We start from the raw sequence: 15,138 nt of genomic DNA, 5'->3' as shown, positions 1-15,138 counted from the left end.
GTGTGGGCTGCGTGTGTTTGTGTGGGCTGCGTGTGTTTGTGTGGGCTGCGTGTGTTTGTGTGGGCTGCGTGTGTTTGTGTGGCCTGCGTGTGTTTGTGTGGCCTGCGTGTGTTTGTGTGGCCTACGTGTGTATGTGTGGCCTGCGTGTGTTTGTGTGGGCTGCGTGTGTTTGTGTGGGCTGTGTGTGTTTGTGTGGGCTGTGTGCGTGTTTGTGTGGGCTGCGTGTGTTTGTGTATTCGTGTGGGCTGCGTGTGTTTGTGTGGGCTGCGTGTGTTTGTGTGGCCTGCGTGTGTTTGTGTGGGCTGTGTGTGTTTGTGTGGCCTGCGTGTGTTTGTGTGGCCTGCGTGTGTTTGTGTGGCCTGCGTGTGTTTGTGTGGGCTGCGTGTGTTTGTGTGGGCTGTATGTGTTTGTGTGGGCTGCGTGTGTTTGTGTGGCCTGCGTGTGTTTGTTTCGCCTGCGTGTGTTTGTGTGGCCTGCGTGTGTTTGTGTGGGCTGCGTGTGTTTGTGTGGGCTGCGTGTGTTTGTGTGGGCTGCGTGTGTTTGTGTGGGCTGCGTGTGTTTGTGTGGGCTGCGTGTGTTTGTGTGGGCTGTGTGTGTTTGTGTGGGCTGTGTGTGTTTGTGTGGGCTGTGTGTGTCTGTGTGGGCTGTGTGTGTTTGTGTGGGCTGTGTGTGTTTGTGTGGGCTGTGTGTGTCTGTGTGGGCTGTGTGTGTCTGTGTGGGCTGTGTGTGTCTGTGTGTTTGTGTGGGCTGTGTGTGTTTGTGTGGGCTGTGTCTGTTTGTGTGAGCTGCATGTGTTTGTGTGAGCTGCGTGTGTTTGTGTGGGCTGCGTCTGTTTGTGTGGGCTGTGTGTGTTTGTGTGGGCTGCGTGTGTTTGTGTGGGCTGCGTGTGTTTGCGTGGGCTGCGTGTGTTTGCGTGGGCTGCGTGTGTTTGTGTGGCCTGCGTGTGTTTGTGTGGCCTGCGTGTGTTTGTGTGGCCTGCGTGTGTATGTGTGGCCTGCGTGTGTATGTGTGGCCTGCGTGTGTTTGTGTGGGCTGCGTGTGTTTGTGTGGGCTGTATGTGTTTGTGTGGGCTGTGTGTGTGTTTGTGTGGGTTGTGTGTGTTTGTGTGGGCTGTGTGTGTTTGTGTGGGCTGTGTGCGTTTGTGTGGGGGGCAGAGTTATGTGTGTGGGCTGTGTGTGTTTGTGTGGGCTGCGTGTGATTGTGTGGGCTGTGTGTGTTTGTGTGGGCTGTGTGTGTTTGTGTGGGCTCTATGTGTTTGTGTGGGCTGTGTGTGTTTGTGTGGGCTACATGTGTTTGTGTGGGCTGTATGCGTTTGTGTGGGCTGTGTGTGTGTTTGTGTGGGCTGTGTGTGTTTGTGTGGGCTGTGTGTGTCTGTGTGGGGGGCAGAGTTATGTGTGTGGGGGTGTGTGTGTGTATGGGTTCAACTCAAGAAAACCTTGTTGAATTGGTTCCTTAATAAAACCTAAATACTTTTGGATCGGGCAAAGGTATCCACGGGTAATGAACTTTAAACAAACCTTTGTTGTGGCCAATCGAGTGAGTTAAACAAAAAGGGGAGCCTGCTGAATCGTCTTCACCTCGTGTAACATCTTAAATATAGGATTCCATTCACTATCTGCACCTTTTTCTCAGGTATTGAGTATGAACAGCAATGGCTCTGTCATCTCTTCCCGCGATCATTTGTAGATGCAATCCATCCAGAACAATGGCTTTATCCTTTTTCAATTAGTTGATTGCCACAAACAAAATGTGGACACAGGTCTTGCTGACTGCCAAAGCGGATCGAACTTATTCTTTCAGCATTGGTGCTGGGTGCAGCTGCCTGTTATTGCTGATTCCCTCAATACCCAGTGGGTATTGTGCAACATTACTGGCACAGCAAAGCCCTGCCCCGAAAGCTTAGGCTGTGAGGCAGTAGCATATAAACATATGTAGACCGCCATCGTTGTAGAATAGTAGAATCACACTCCTCCAGAAAGTGGAATGTACTTCATCACATAACGTCATAGAGTCCTCGCTGTTTATAGCATGTAAACAGGCCCTTCGGCCCAGCTTGTCCATGCAGCCCAGTTTCTATCACTAAGCTAGTCCCACATGCCCACATTTGGCCCATATCCCTCCATGTCCACCCTGCCCATGTAACTGTCTAACTGCTTTGTAAAGGAAAAAATTGCAGTTGCCTCTACCATTGCCTCTGGCAGCCCGTTCCAGATGCTCATCACCCTGTGTGAAAAAAATTCCCCTCTGGTCTCTTTTGTATCTCTCCCCTCTCGCCTTAAACCTATGCTCTATGGTTCTAGACTCCTCTACCTTTGGGAAAAGATGTTGACTGTGTACCTTATCTATGCCCCTCATTATTTTATAGACCTCTGTAAGATCACCCCTATGCCTCCTACGCTCCAGGGAAAATGTCCCAGCCTAACCAGCCTCTCCTTATAACTTAGACCATCAAGTCCTAGTAGTAACCTCGCAAATCTCTTCTGCACTCTTTCTAGTTTAACAATATCCTTTCTATAATAGGGTGACCAGAACTGAACACAGTATTCCATGTGTGGTCTTACCAATATCTTCTACAACTTCAACAAGACGTCCCAGCTCCTGTATTCAATATTCTGACCAATAAAACCTAGCATGCTGAATGCCTTCTTCACCACCCTGTCCACCTGCGACTCCACCTTCAAGGAGCTATGAACCTGTACCCCGAGATCTCTTTGTTCTGTAACTCTCCCCAACTCCCCACTATTAACTCAGTAGGTCCTGCCCTGATTTTATCTACCAAAATCACCTCACATTTATCCAAATTAATCTCCAACTGCCATTCATCGGCCCACTGGCCCAATTGGTCAAGATCCTGTTGCAATCTTATATAACCTTCTTCACTATCCCCTATGTCACCAATCTTGGTGTCAGCTGTAAACTTACTAACCATGCCTCCCACATTCTCATCCAAATCATTAATATATATAACAAATAACAGTGGACCCAGCACTGATCCCTGAGGCACACCGCTGGTCACAGGCCTCCAGTTTGAAAAACAACCCTCTACAACCACCCTTTGGCTTCAGTCGCCAAGCCAATTTTGATCCAATTGGCTACCTCACCCTGGATTCCGTGAGATTTAACCTTTTGCAACAACCTACCATGCGGTACCTTGTCAAAGGCCTTGCTAAAGTCCATCATACTCCTGATCTATGCTTTATAGTTGGTGGACAGACTTTGGGGATTCAGGAAGTGAGTTATTCACCGCAGAATTTCCAGCCTCTGACTCCAGCCTCTGAGCTGTTTCTGTAGCGACAGTGTTTATATGGCTGGTGCAGTTCAGCTTCTGATCAATGATAACCTCATGGGAGCTCCAGAGTACAATGTACAGTTTAGATCTCCTGACCAAAGGTAGGATATATTTGCCTTGGAAGCAATGCAGTGAAGGTTCACCAGATTGATTTTTGGAATGAGGGAGTTGTCTGATGATGATAGATTGAGTAGATTTGAGCCTATCCCCTCTGGAGTTTAGAAGAATGAAAGGTGATCTCTTTGAAACATTTAACATTCTGAGCAGGCTTGACAGGGTAGATAATGAGAAAGAACGATTCTCCTGACTGCAAAGTCTCCGACTAAGAGACACGGAGCGCGATTCTCTGGTTCAGACACTTAAGCCTTCCCGCCAGCGGAGAATCGGGACATTTTCGCACAGCTGCATGGAGCACTAGGGAGGCGCAGTTGAACGCACGCAAATGGGCCAGCACGCTGCCTACGTGCATCCTGCTCAAGTCCCGATTCTCCAGACGAATGATTCGCTGGGGTCGGGAATCCCGTTGCTAGCCTGACAAGCTGGAACAGCTTTGAAGCTCACCACATACTCTCAATCCCGCCAAAAAGGATGGCTGCTCAAAGACCTGCACCACACACCCTTGATGTGGACGTCCACTGGATGTTGATCGCCGTTAAGGAGAGGGCCACCCTCTTCCCGAGGGTGGGTGGAGGCACCAGCCAGCTGTAATGAATACAGCTTGGGATGAGATGGCAGATGCAGTCAGTGTTGGCAGCTGCGTGTACCAGTTGATGGTATGACTATAGTCGATGACCATCCGGTGCTTCTCCCCAGTCTTGACGACCACCACTTGGGCTCTCCAGGGGCTGGTACTAGCCTCAATGATCCCCTCTCATAGGAGTCGGGCAGTATGGTCGGCACGGGCTTGGAGGGCCGAAGGGCCTGTTCCTGTGCTGTACATTTCTTTGTTCTTTGTTCTTTGTTGTTGAGTCGCTGGACCTCTGACCTGATAAAGGCCCTGTCCCGGGCACTGTATCATCTGCTCCTAGTGGCGACAGGCTTACAGTCTGGGATGAGGTTAGCGAAGAACGAGGGCGGGGCGACCTCCAAGGGTCGCGAGGCTACAGAAGGTGAGGGGGGGCAAGGGTCTACCGAACTTTAAGATAAGGCTTTGGAGGTGGCACTGGAAGTCGAGCTCCAGTAATAGGGCAGCGCAGAGATGGGGGAGGACGTGGAGCTTAAAGTTAGTGTACTCCACTCCTTGTACTGAAAGGGTACCCCCGGATTTCTACGGAATGGGATCTGGAGGCCAGGGAGATTTTCTGGGTCGCGGGTAAGATTGTGAGGGAGCAGTGCCTTACCGTATCTGGCTGGATAAAGCTGCCTGTGCTCCCGGAGTCGAAGAGGCAGGCCGTCTCGTGCCCGTTGATCCGGACGGTCATCGTGGATTTCGTGAGGCGATGAGGTCGAGACTGGTCAAGTGTGATGGAGGCGAGCTTCGGGAGGTGATGGGTGGCCCGGTTGGAGGTAGCGGTGGCCAGCGTACGACCAGGTGAGCAGGGCTCCCGGGGGGCTGCGGAGTGGTCTCAAGATGGCGGCCCCCATTGGTCGCGCGTGGCGGGTGGCATCGAAGGCGGCGACAAAGATGGTGGCCCCCATGGGTCGCGCGTGGCGGATGAAATCAAAGATGGCGGCAAAGATAACTGAGGGGAAGCTCGGAGGGGTTCTACAAGTCATGGGCACTATTTATTATGCACTTTCAAGAACTGGATAACATCGGACATTAGTTGGGTGGGGGGGAGGGGGGCTGTGTAGATTAAGGGTGACTATGGGTAATCCCTGATTCATTTTTGTCATTTGTTTATGTAAACATGCGGGCTGATGTTTGGGGGCTGGTGGGCGGATGGGATCGTTGTTATTATGGGGATTGACATGTCTTGCTGATTATTGTATATTGTTGATGGGTATAAATGCGGGAGAAAATGTGAAAAAGGAGAATAAACATTTTTTTTTAAAAAAAGATAGCGGCAAAGATGGCAGCCCCCACGGGTCGCACATGGCGGGTGGCAGCAAAGATGGCGGTGCCCACGGGTCGCACATGGCGGGTGGCACGGCAGCAGGGGGCAGCCCCAACAGGCAAAAGGCAGCACTGCTGTGCCTAGGAACTTTAGGGACTGGCAGACTTTGGCGAAGTGGCCCTTCCTCCCACACCCATTGCAAATTGCGTTCCATGCAGGGCAGCGCTTTCTGGGATGCTTACCCTGGCCGCAAAAGTAGCATTTCTGGCTTCCGGCGGTGGCTGGCTGCTGTGCGGCACAGGCTTGCGCCGGACTCGAGTCGAATGATGGTGGCGCCCATGAGGTCCACGAGGGCCTCCATGTTCTAGAAAGCCACTTCCAGTGTGTTTGAGAGCTGCACTGTCTCTGGGAGGCCGAGTGTACCTCCTGCTAGCAACCGCTGGTGGATGTAATTGAATTTAATGCCCGCGACAAAGGCATCCCTGATAAGCAGCTCCGTGTGTTGGACAGCCGATACCGCCTGGCAAGCACAGTTCCGGCCGAGTACCCGCAGGGCACGCAGGAATTCGGCTTGTGATTCTGTGGGGCGTTGTCGCCTTGTGGCAAGGAGGTGCCTGGCATACACCTCGTTTACTGCCTTTACGTACTGTCCCTTCAGCAGCATTGTCGCCTCCATATACGAGGGGGCGTCTCTGATCAGAAGAAAAACTTGCGGGCTCACCCGTGCGTTGAGTATTTGAAGCTTTTGGAGGTCGGGGACGTCGTCGGTGGAGGATCTGAGGTAAGCGTCGAAGCAGCTCAGCCAGTGCTCGAATGTCGCAGTGGCGTCGGCTGTTTGTGGGTCCAGCTCCAGGCGATCAGGCTTGAGTGATGAATTCATCTTAAAAGTTTGGCTTATTAAATTGATATGCCATCAATTAATCACAAGACGAGTAGTGAACAAAGCTGTGGCTTTAATAAGCTAAACAGAAAGCCTCCTGGCCTCTGATCCCGAACTGGGGCAGGGCCGGAGGTCAACCACCTTTATACCGAGCCCGAGGGGAGGCGGAGCCATCAGACAGTGGTTTACCACAATACATGTAGTACAGTAACAGTTTACCACAATACATATAATATACTAACAGGGGTTTACCACAGCTATCAAGCGAGAGAAATGAAATAGTGGTTTCAACAAACAGATGTCTACATGTTAGTGGGTGAAAGAGATATTTTTTGCCCAATCTCAGTATTAAATATTGCATAACAATGACTGTCCAATTTCCCAGGATTAGGTGCTCATGAGGATGGAGAATGAGTGGATGTGTTTTTACTTAGCATTCAGGAAAGGGGACGATTGTAGATAATCTGCTTCTCTTCCTCTTCTCTTTTATGTGAGAAAAGGTTAGAGGGAAGAGAAATACTGAGACGGTAATAAGTATAAAACTGCAGTGCAAGAAGTTTGCTGGATCTCCAGTTTCGTTAGAAAATTCTGCAGCAACTGTGTCACTGAGGTGCTTCCCCTGACAAAATGGCATACCAGGTCAGACATGCTAATTACACATTGGAACATGGTAATTGTCATAAAATATCTGCATTGTTTATCCCACTGTTCGCACTTTGCAAAAAGCCTGTCATTTGCTTTCGTCCAATGCCTTTCCCCCATTTCAAGCTCCAAATATCGTTCTCAAAGTTGAAATGGAAAAAAGTATCCTTCTTCCCTTCCAGCAATTTTATTTTATTTGGACATCAGCCTCCTTTAAGCACGGAAACGTCATTGTTGTGAAAATATTATGCTGCCGTGACGATGATGAAACTAAAAATGGAAAAGACTTGAAGGAATGTAATTATATCCTCCCATGTAGGAATGGTACATCTCCAGGTCTTACCCTTTGGTTATTAAAGTTTTTATCACAGATCTCCATGAGTGTGGAATATGTAAACTGTTAATCTAATAGAGAATAAAGATTGATTGTAGTAAGGCATGCATTATGTCAGTTTGAGATTTAAGAGGTGGAACACCATACATTATTTATATTGTATTTTAGTGATTGTTCAGTTAGCTCTGCTCAATGACTGTGCGATCATGGCATCTAGTGGCACAATGCAGTCATCGCTGATGAAGGAAGGGAGCTTTGCTTTGACCGCAGACCTCTCCTTGGTACGTTTAAAGTTATTGTAGCTTTTAAGTCAAATTGTTCAAGTGAAACAGGGAAATGGAGCACACAAATAAAGGTTTACCTAAAAGACTTTAAACTTAGGCCATGTCCACCTTTTGTCCCCCGAACGTATTACGACTGATAGCATACTTTTACAGTGCATTCACAGGTACTTAAGTGAATGTAGCAGCCATTTTGAACATAGCAAGATCCCGCAAGCCGTAGGTACAACAACAAATTGCATTTGCACAGTGCCTTTAACATTAAAAACAAAGCCCCAAGTTGCTTCGTGAAGGGTCAAGGGCAAAATGGATACCAAAACCATGCAGGAACTATTAGATATTGACCCTGGATGGGACACTGCGGTGATTTTTTTTAAAAGGTGGGTGTTGCAGAGAGTTTTAAGGAGGAGAGAAAGTAGTGATGTTTAGGAATTGCACTGCATGGAGCAGATTCAGCTGAAGGCAGCCAGTGATGAGGTAAAAGTGAGGCCAATAAACCAAAGACCAGAATCAGAGGAATGGTGTGTTTGGGAGCAGCTGGTATCGTGTGAGGAGATAGCGCCAACGAGGGACAAAAGCACAATGAGATTTAAAAGCAGGGATGAGAATTTTCAGCTGGAGATATTGATGAACCAGGGAACCATGTAGTTCAGCGAGAAAAGGAGCGATCAGTCAGATTCGCGTGGGATAGGCAACAGGTAGGAGGATTATTTGGATGAGCGAAATGTTACAGAGAGTGGAAGATGGGAAACTGGCCAAGAGCACATTGGAATAATTGGAAACTAGAGGTGACAAATGAACAATTGATTTCAGCAGGATGTGTTCAGTGGTAATGAATGGCATTATGGAGGTGGAGGAAGATGATATTTAGGTTGCGGGATGTGGTGAACGTATTGTACTAACCATTCACCACTGTATTACATCGTATCACGCTGTTTCCTATGTGGGCTCCACCGATGGACCATTGTACTGCACTACACGGAATGTATCATGTTGGTGCCCTTGTGGGCTCCGCCCCCTTGAGGGGAGTTATAAAGAGCGACTGCCCTGCAGGCGGCTCTCACTAGCAGAGCAGTCGCAGGCAGGCACTGTTCTAGTCGATTAAAGCCACTGTTTACTTCAACTCGCTGTCTCGCATGAATTGATGGTCGCATCATGGGGTCAGAAACTGAGGTTAAGATTGAATGGGATACAGAGGTTAAAAACAATTTGGCTTAGCCTGAGATTGTTGGTCAAAGAGGCAAATGCAAACTGTGAGAGTGCAAATTTATATTGGATTGTTTAATCAGTATCTGGCCTTCTCTGTTACCCCACAGAAGCTTCCAAATTGTGACTGAACGTGACAAACGCACTCCATGTAACTGCCGCAGAATCACAGAAGGATTAGCAAGTTTGATGTGACGGTTAGCAAGATATAATTTTCATTTAATTACTGCTAAATTCTCCACTTGGAATAAATTGGTAAATTTCTGGGAAAATAATTATTGCACTGTTGACCTCTTGTTACATCAGTTTTCGTTGTGAAAGCAATCCAGACTTCACTTGGAAGATACCTTCATTGGGATTTTAATTAAAGATCAATCCTCCCAGATGTCTCAAATATAACTTAGTTGCTATGAAATTATCTTTGAAATATTCTGTCTGCTGATTAACTGGTTTGCAAATAATCATCCCATTGCTGTGTATTAATATTTCATGCAGCTGTTTATTTTTGTTCCGGTGAAGCAATGCCTCAATTTTAAAACTGTCATTTTTCTTTACGAACCCACCCATGGCCTTGCCCCCTTCCTTACCTCTACACCCTCTTCTCGCCCCACAGTCCTCTACATACCTCCAAATTTGACCTCTTGAGAATCACTGACTTGAATTGCTTCATGATTGGTGACTGCGCCTTCATTTAATTGGACCCTAAGCTCTGGAATCTCTTCCCTCAACTGCCTTGCCTCTCTACCTCAATTTTCTCTTTTAAGACACTTGTGGAAAATACGTTGGGGTACGTTAAATGTCCTACATAAACACAAGCTGTCTTTGTTGTTGATTTGCACCTCATTAAAAAAGTGCCAAAAAACTGCGAGAATGGCAGGAAAAGATATTCTGAATCATCGGGTCCAGTAGTGTAGTCATTCCAAACCTTATTCATATTAAGAAATCTTACAACACCAGGTTAAAGTCCAACAGGTTTGTTTCGAATCACTAGTTTTCGGAGCACAGCTCCTCCATCATGTGTTCCCTGGGACATTGCCCCTATTCTTAAACAGTAGGCCCTCTAGGCATCATAGAATTTACAGTGCAGAAGGGAGCCATTAGGCCCATCGCGTCTGCACCAACCCTTGGAAAGAGCAACCTACCCAAGCCCACCACACTATCCCCACACCTCCACCCTGTAACTCCACCTAACCTTTTATTTCTGGACACTGAGGGTAATTTAGCCTAGCCAATCCACCTAACCTGCACATCATTGGACTGTGGGAGAAAACCAGAGCACCCAGACGAAACCCGCGCAGACACGGGGAGATTGTACAGACTCGCACAGACAGTGACCCAAGCCGAGAATCGAACCTGGGACCTTGGAGCTGTGAAGCTAACCACTGTGCTACCGTGCTGCCCTCACATCACATTCAATCACCATGGCCATACATGCTAATTTATGAGATCCTTGTCCTCCACACACACGCATGGCTCCTAATGCTAGCTTAGTGACAAGTTATGTCAAATCATGCCCTTACACTCACCATGCCCACTCATCAAGTATGCAGCTTGGGCAGACCTTGGGAGCCATACTGAGATGACACAAAATAAAGTTAGAAATACCTAATATAGACTTTACTATATTAAAAACAATTTAATATGTTTAAATCCCCTCAAGTACATGTAAAAAAAAACACTTGTGTGCATCACTCATCATCAAATCCTTGTGAGCTGTCAAAAGAATTGTGAACTTATATCCTGCCCCCTCACTTCCATGTGGGAATGATAGGTTGTATAAAACAGTCAAGCTGTAATGCTATAATGATGGCACTTTGGGTTATGTCAGGAAAGAAAACTGCTAACACCATTTTTTCGACAACTCACAGACACAGGCAGGAAGTTGTTTTTCAGTTTTTCAAGGGCAGGCTAATTAAATAACATCTCACTTTGATTGGTCTACGGACCGTATCTACCCTTCACGAGCATAGTGTTTATATATTTACAATACATAAAGCTTTTTCTCACATCATTTATCCTCCCTCCTTGCAGTATCTCTTTTGCAAAATAATATTGGCATACAATTTTGTTTTTTACTGCCAAGGTGCTAATCCTATGGAGCAGATGAGCCATCCTTTATGGGGCTTGGTCAATTTAGTATCTTTTGACATTGAAATTAAATGCAGGGTGGGGCTTTATGATAGATGGCCAAGCCACCCTTCCAGGTTAACTGCCAATCCAACAAACAGGGAATCTATCTTCTAGCGTTGTCTTAATGAAAACAAACAGTTTCCCTGAAAGAGATTGTTCCAATGCTGCGTAATCACTATAGTGCCACTGAACAGGCTGAATGTCAAAGCTTATCATGTTGCATTTCTTGTCACTTTGATATTAGCCTGAGGACATAATCATTTTAAATCAAATCATTTAGCATGTATGAGGCCAAATGTGCAGCGTTATGTAAACCCTGGGCGAACATAAATGCTTCAGGTTATTCTTTAACAGGTTAAAATGCCTTTCTTTGATAATAAGTCAGATTAATTCGCGAAACAGTTTTATTTAAAACTTAGCCCCAGTCTGCAAGTGTTGCAAGAAGCATTGGCTGATGTTTAAAAGCAATTTTGAAGAAAGCTTCGACAGTCATCATTATGGCAAACACCAACAAATTGTTAGCATTGGATTGCAATGGCTTTCTGTCTCACACAAAGTCTCTGCAATTTAAAATGCCCCCTAATGAATACGTTCTATCGTTTTGCATTTGCCACAGTTACTTTGATGCACCTCCTGGCCAAAGAAAAAGAACTAAAGTGATGGCTTTTGACAGAGCAGTCATAAGTAGAGAAAACAAGTCACTCATGGAATCAAATTGTTATTGAAGCCTCTTACTTAATTTACTGCTTTGAAATAAAATTTGATAATAAATGCACCAGAGAAATTCAATGAATTATATTTTGTATTTGAGAAGGAACATTTTATTGCAATGCATATGCAATACATTATGGACCAGTCCCTCTCAAACAGGAGTACTCAGCGGAATCTTACCATATTTTACGGAATGTTAGACTTAGACTGAAAACTGATGAATGGCTCTCCAGTTGGACACAGCAGTTTTCACTCCAGACCTTAAGCCTCTCTGAGTAAAATTAAAAGAGAGAAGTGGTTGACACTGTCGCGGGGTGGGGAGTCCGGCTCCACAGAGATCAGAGTGCCATCCCCGGTCAGCGCACAAACAGAATGGCCCCCAGCAGCACCCCCCACCCCAATTAAACGTTAGGACCATCCACACAAATGTTGGGGGCTCCCCCTCCAACCACAGCAGAAGCAAAGGAATTCTCGCCTCCCCCTCTCCCCTCCCCACAACAGCAACATGGGGACACCCCCCCTCCCCCTCCACTGCAAGCATCAGGCGATCCCCACTCCTCACCACCACCTTTGCAGGCATCAGAGAGACAGTCAACCCCCCCCCACCCAATGACAGTCTGGGGGGCACTTTTCCCCCCTCATACGAATCTGCCCTCACCAACACACGTAAGGGAAACCCCTTACATGGTGCTGCCCAGAGAGCCCACCCCTCGCATTGCACCCGGGCACAGGTTGACACTGTCAGGATGGCACTATGCCAACCTGGCAATGCGAAACTGTGACAGGGGGAAGTGCCAAGGAATTGTGCCAGGGCACTGCCCGGGTATGTCCCTTTCCCCAAACGGTTATACTTTGCACTGATGGAGGGATCCTCTCGACTGAATCTCACTTTTCAAAACCTGTTGCAAACCTCATCGACGTAACATGAATATTCAGTGAGGGGGGACCATGTGGCCAGAGGGGAGCTTGGCTAATTGTAGTAAAACGTATGGAAAACCATCAAAATGATGTTATTGCCCTTTGTGTACGTGAACTTCGTGATGTCAACGGTGAGGGGCATTGAAAATCGACAAATAATAGTAACAATCTTTATTGGTGTCACAAGTGGGCTTACATTAACACTGCAATGAAGTTACTGTAAAAAGCCCCTAGTTGCCACACTCGGGCGCCTGTTCGGGTACACAGAGGGAGAATTCAGAATATCCAATTCATCTAACAACATGTCGTTCGGGACTTGTGGGAGGAAACCGGAGCACCCGGATAAAACCCCAAAATGTGTTTCCCGATTCTCTCCGGATTTTCCGCACATGTTGGCAAGCCCGCAGACTGCTAACGCGGGCTCAAAATCACCCACATTGTCTTTAACTTCTACACTCACCATATATATTGGGAGCATGATGTTGAAATTGTTTACCAATTCAAACCCAGTGGTACAATAACCTAGATCAACTCCAGGAATGTAAAGCAAGGGTAAACTGCAGAGGTATACAACCTAGGCTAACACCAGGGATAAATAGAGAAGATCAACTACAAAGAGATAAAACCAGTGTCCACTTCAGGGATAGTAAATCCAGGTCTACTCCAGCGACACAGAGCCAAGTTAAATAAATTGTCTCTGGCTCCACATAAGACTAGTAACAATCAATCGCATAAAGACTAAGCAGGTGCATGGATTAAATTGATGAAGCATCAGATTTTGAGATGTCAGACGGATCACGGTCTAGTCATCAATGAACAGCCGTAATTCTGACCTAAGGATGGAGAAAAGATCGTTGATGAAGCAGCTGAAGATGGTTGGACCAAGGACACTACCCTGAGAAACACACGCAGTGATGCCCTGGCTGGGATGTTTGGCCTTCAACAACCAAAACCATATTTCTTTGTGCTGGGTATGAGACTAGCCAATACAGACATCTCCCCCTCATTCCTAGTGACTTCAATGATGCCAATGCTCCTTGATTCCAAACTCAGTCAAGTGTTGCCTTGATACCAAGGGCATGTCTGGAATTCAGCTCTTTTGTCCATGTATGTATGAAGGTTGCAAAGATGAACGGAGTGATCCTGACGAGACCCAAAATGAATGCTGGTGAAGAGGTTATTGCTAAGTAAGTGCCATTTGATAGCATTGTTAATGACACCTTCCATCCCTTTGCTGATGATTGAAAGTAGACTGCCGGGGCACTGGATAATGGTCAGATTGGATTTGGCATTTTGTGGGCAGGATATATCTGGATAACTTTCCACATTGTTCACTCAATGCCAATGTTATAGCTGCACTGGAATGGTTTGACTAGGGGTGAAGTTAATTTTGGAGGACATGTCTTCTGCACTACAGTCAGATGCCATTGGGGCCCATAACCTTTGTTGTATCCAATGAACCAGTGCGTTGTATCCAGCGCACTCAGCTGTTTCTTGACATCACATCGAGTGAATTGAATTGGCATCTGTGATGTCTGGGTGCTCAGAAAGAGCCAAGATCACTTCGCACTTCGGGCTGAAGACAGTTGCAAATGCGCCAGGCTTTTGCACCCTAGTGCTGGAGTCTGCCATTATTGAGGCTGGGGTTGGGTCTGGAGCCTTCTCCTGTCATTAATTGTTTAATTATTCACCAGCATGTCTGGAGCTTTGGTCTGATCTGTTGGTTGTAGCATTTTTGGTTGTGCCTATAGCATCCTACTTCCTTTGTATAACTTGACACATTCATGCTTCACTTTTTAAGAACTCCTGCTCCTGATAAATTCCCCTACACTGTTCATTGAAAAAGGGTTGACACCCTGGGTTATGACGAGTTAGCCTTATCAGAAATTACAGAGGTCAGGCATTTTGGAATAGCTTGACCTTCTCTGATCTTATTCATGCTTTAGGTTATGCGGAGTCAGCCTTATTGGTCTTACAAAGGGGTCTGGTACATTGAAATGGCTAGGTCAGCTTTTTTTGCATTGTACCAAGTAGTTGACCAGTTTTCCCATCATGCCATTACTTAATTCGTACAACATCACACCAGTTGTATACCTTGTGTTGCCCTATTATGTATTTTTAAAAATTTTCCTTTGTGTATTTTATTTTATTTTATTTTCATATACTTAATGATCTGTTGAGCTGTTTGGGGAAAAATACTTTTCACTGTACCTCGGTACACGTGACAATAAACAAAATTCAAATCCAAATCAAAGAGAGTTAAGTGCATTCCAATCAACCCCCTTCAAGTTTCAGTGATTTTGAAGTGCTGAGCTGGAAATTGACAGCACTTAATTCTCTTTGAAGTGGTTGATGTTTATACATTGTGGTTACAGCACTTAGAGTTACTCATCCATGAAGCTGTCACTGAGCCCACTAAGACAAAATGAATGAATGACTTGCAGCTAAAAGATCTGGAGGTTTAAATGCGGGTCATTGCTTTTCTCCTTCCAGGAATGGACATGTGGTAGTTCCTCTATCTGAGTGAGCTGGTTTATTCCAACTTGAGTGTTACAGCAGTAATTTTTTTCACTGCCTCTGTCTGAACTGCTCTCCAGCTTCTAGGCAGGGCCTCTTTTCTGGGGGGCTATGGAGTGGGGGTCCTTTCGTTAGGGGATCTCTGCAGGAGGGGTCCTTTTAGTTAGGGGGTCTCTATGGGTGGTTCCTTTAGTAAGTGGGCCTCGGTGGGGGTCCCCATATTTAGGTGGCCT

The 15,138-nt window shown here is 46.4% G+C and overlaps 1 long non-coding RNA gene across 3 annotated transcripts in view; it reads left to right on the top strand.

The window, feature by feature from the left end:
• LOC140391373 (uncharacterized) overlaps window positions 1-11,530 on the top strand; it is a 79,457-nt gene extending 67,927 nt beyond the window's left edge. For all 3 annotated transcript variants that reach the window (XR_011935021.1, XR_011935020.1, XR_011935019.1), the window contains 2 exons: window positions 8,740-8,826; window positions 11,376-11,530. This is a non-coding gene — a long non-coding RNA (uncharacterized lncRNA). The remainder of the gene's footprint in view (window positions 1-8,739; window positions 8,827-11,375) is intronic.
• The last annotated feature ends 3,608 nt before the right edge of the window (window positions 11,531-15,138 follow it).

The sequence above is a fragment of the Scyliorhinus torazame genome, chromosome 15 (assembly GCF_047496885.1).
Source record: "Scyliorhinus torazame isolate Kashiwa2021f chromosome 15, sScyTor2.1, whole genome shotgun sequence".
NCBI classification, from domain to species: Eukaryota; Metazoa; Chordata; class Chondrichthyes; order Carcharhiniformes; family Scyliorhinidae; genus Scyliorhinus; species Scyliorhinus torazame.
Note: the sequence above shows the minus strand (reverse complement) of the source record. Positions and strands in the feature narration are given on the sequence as shown.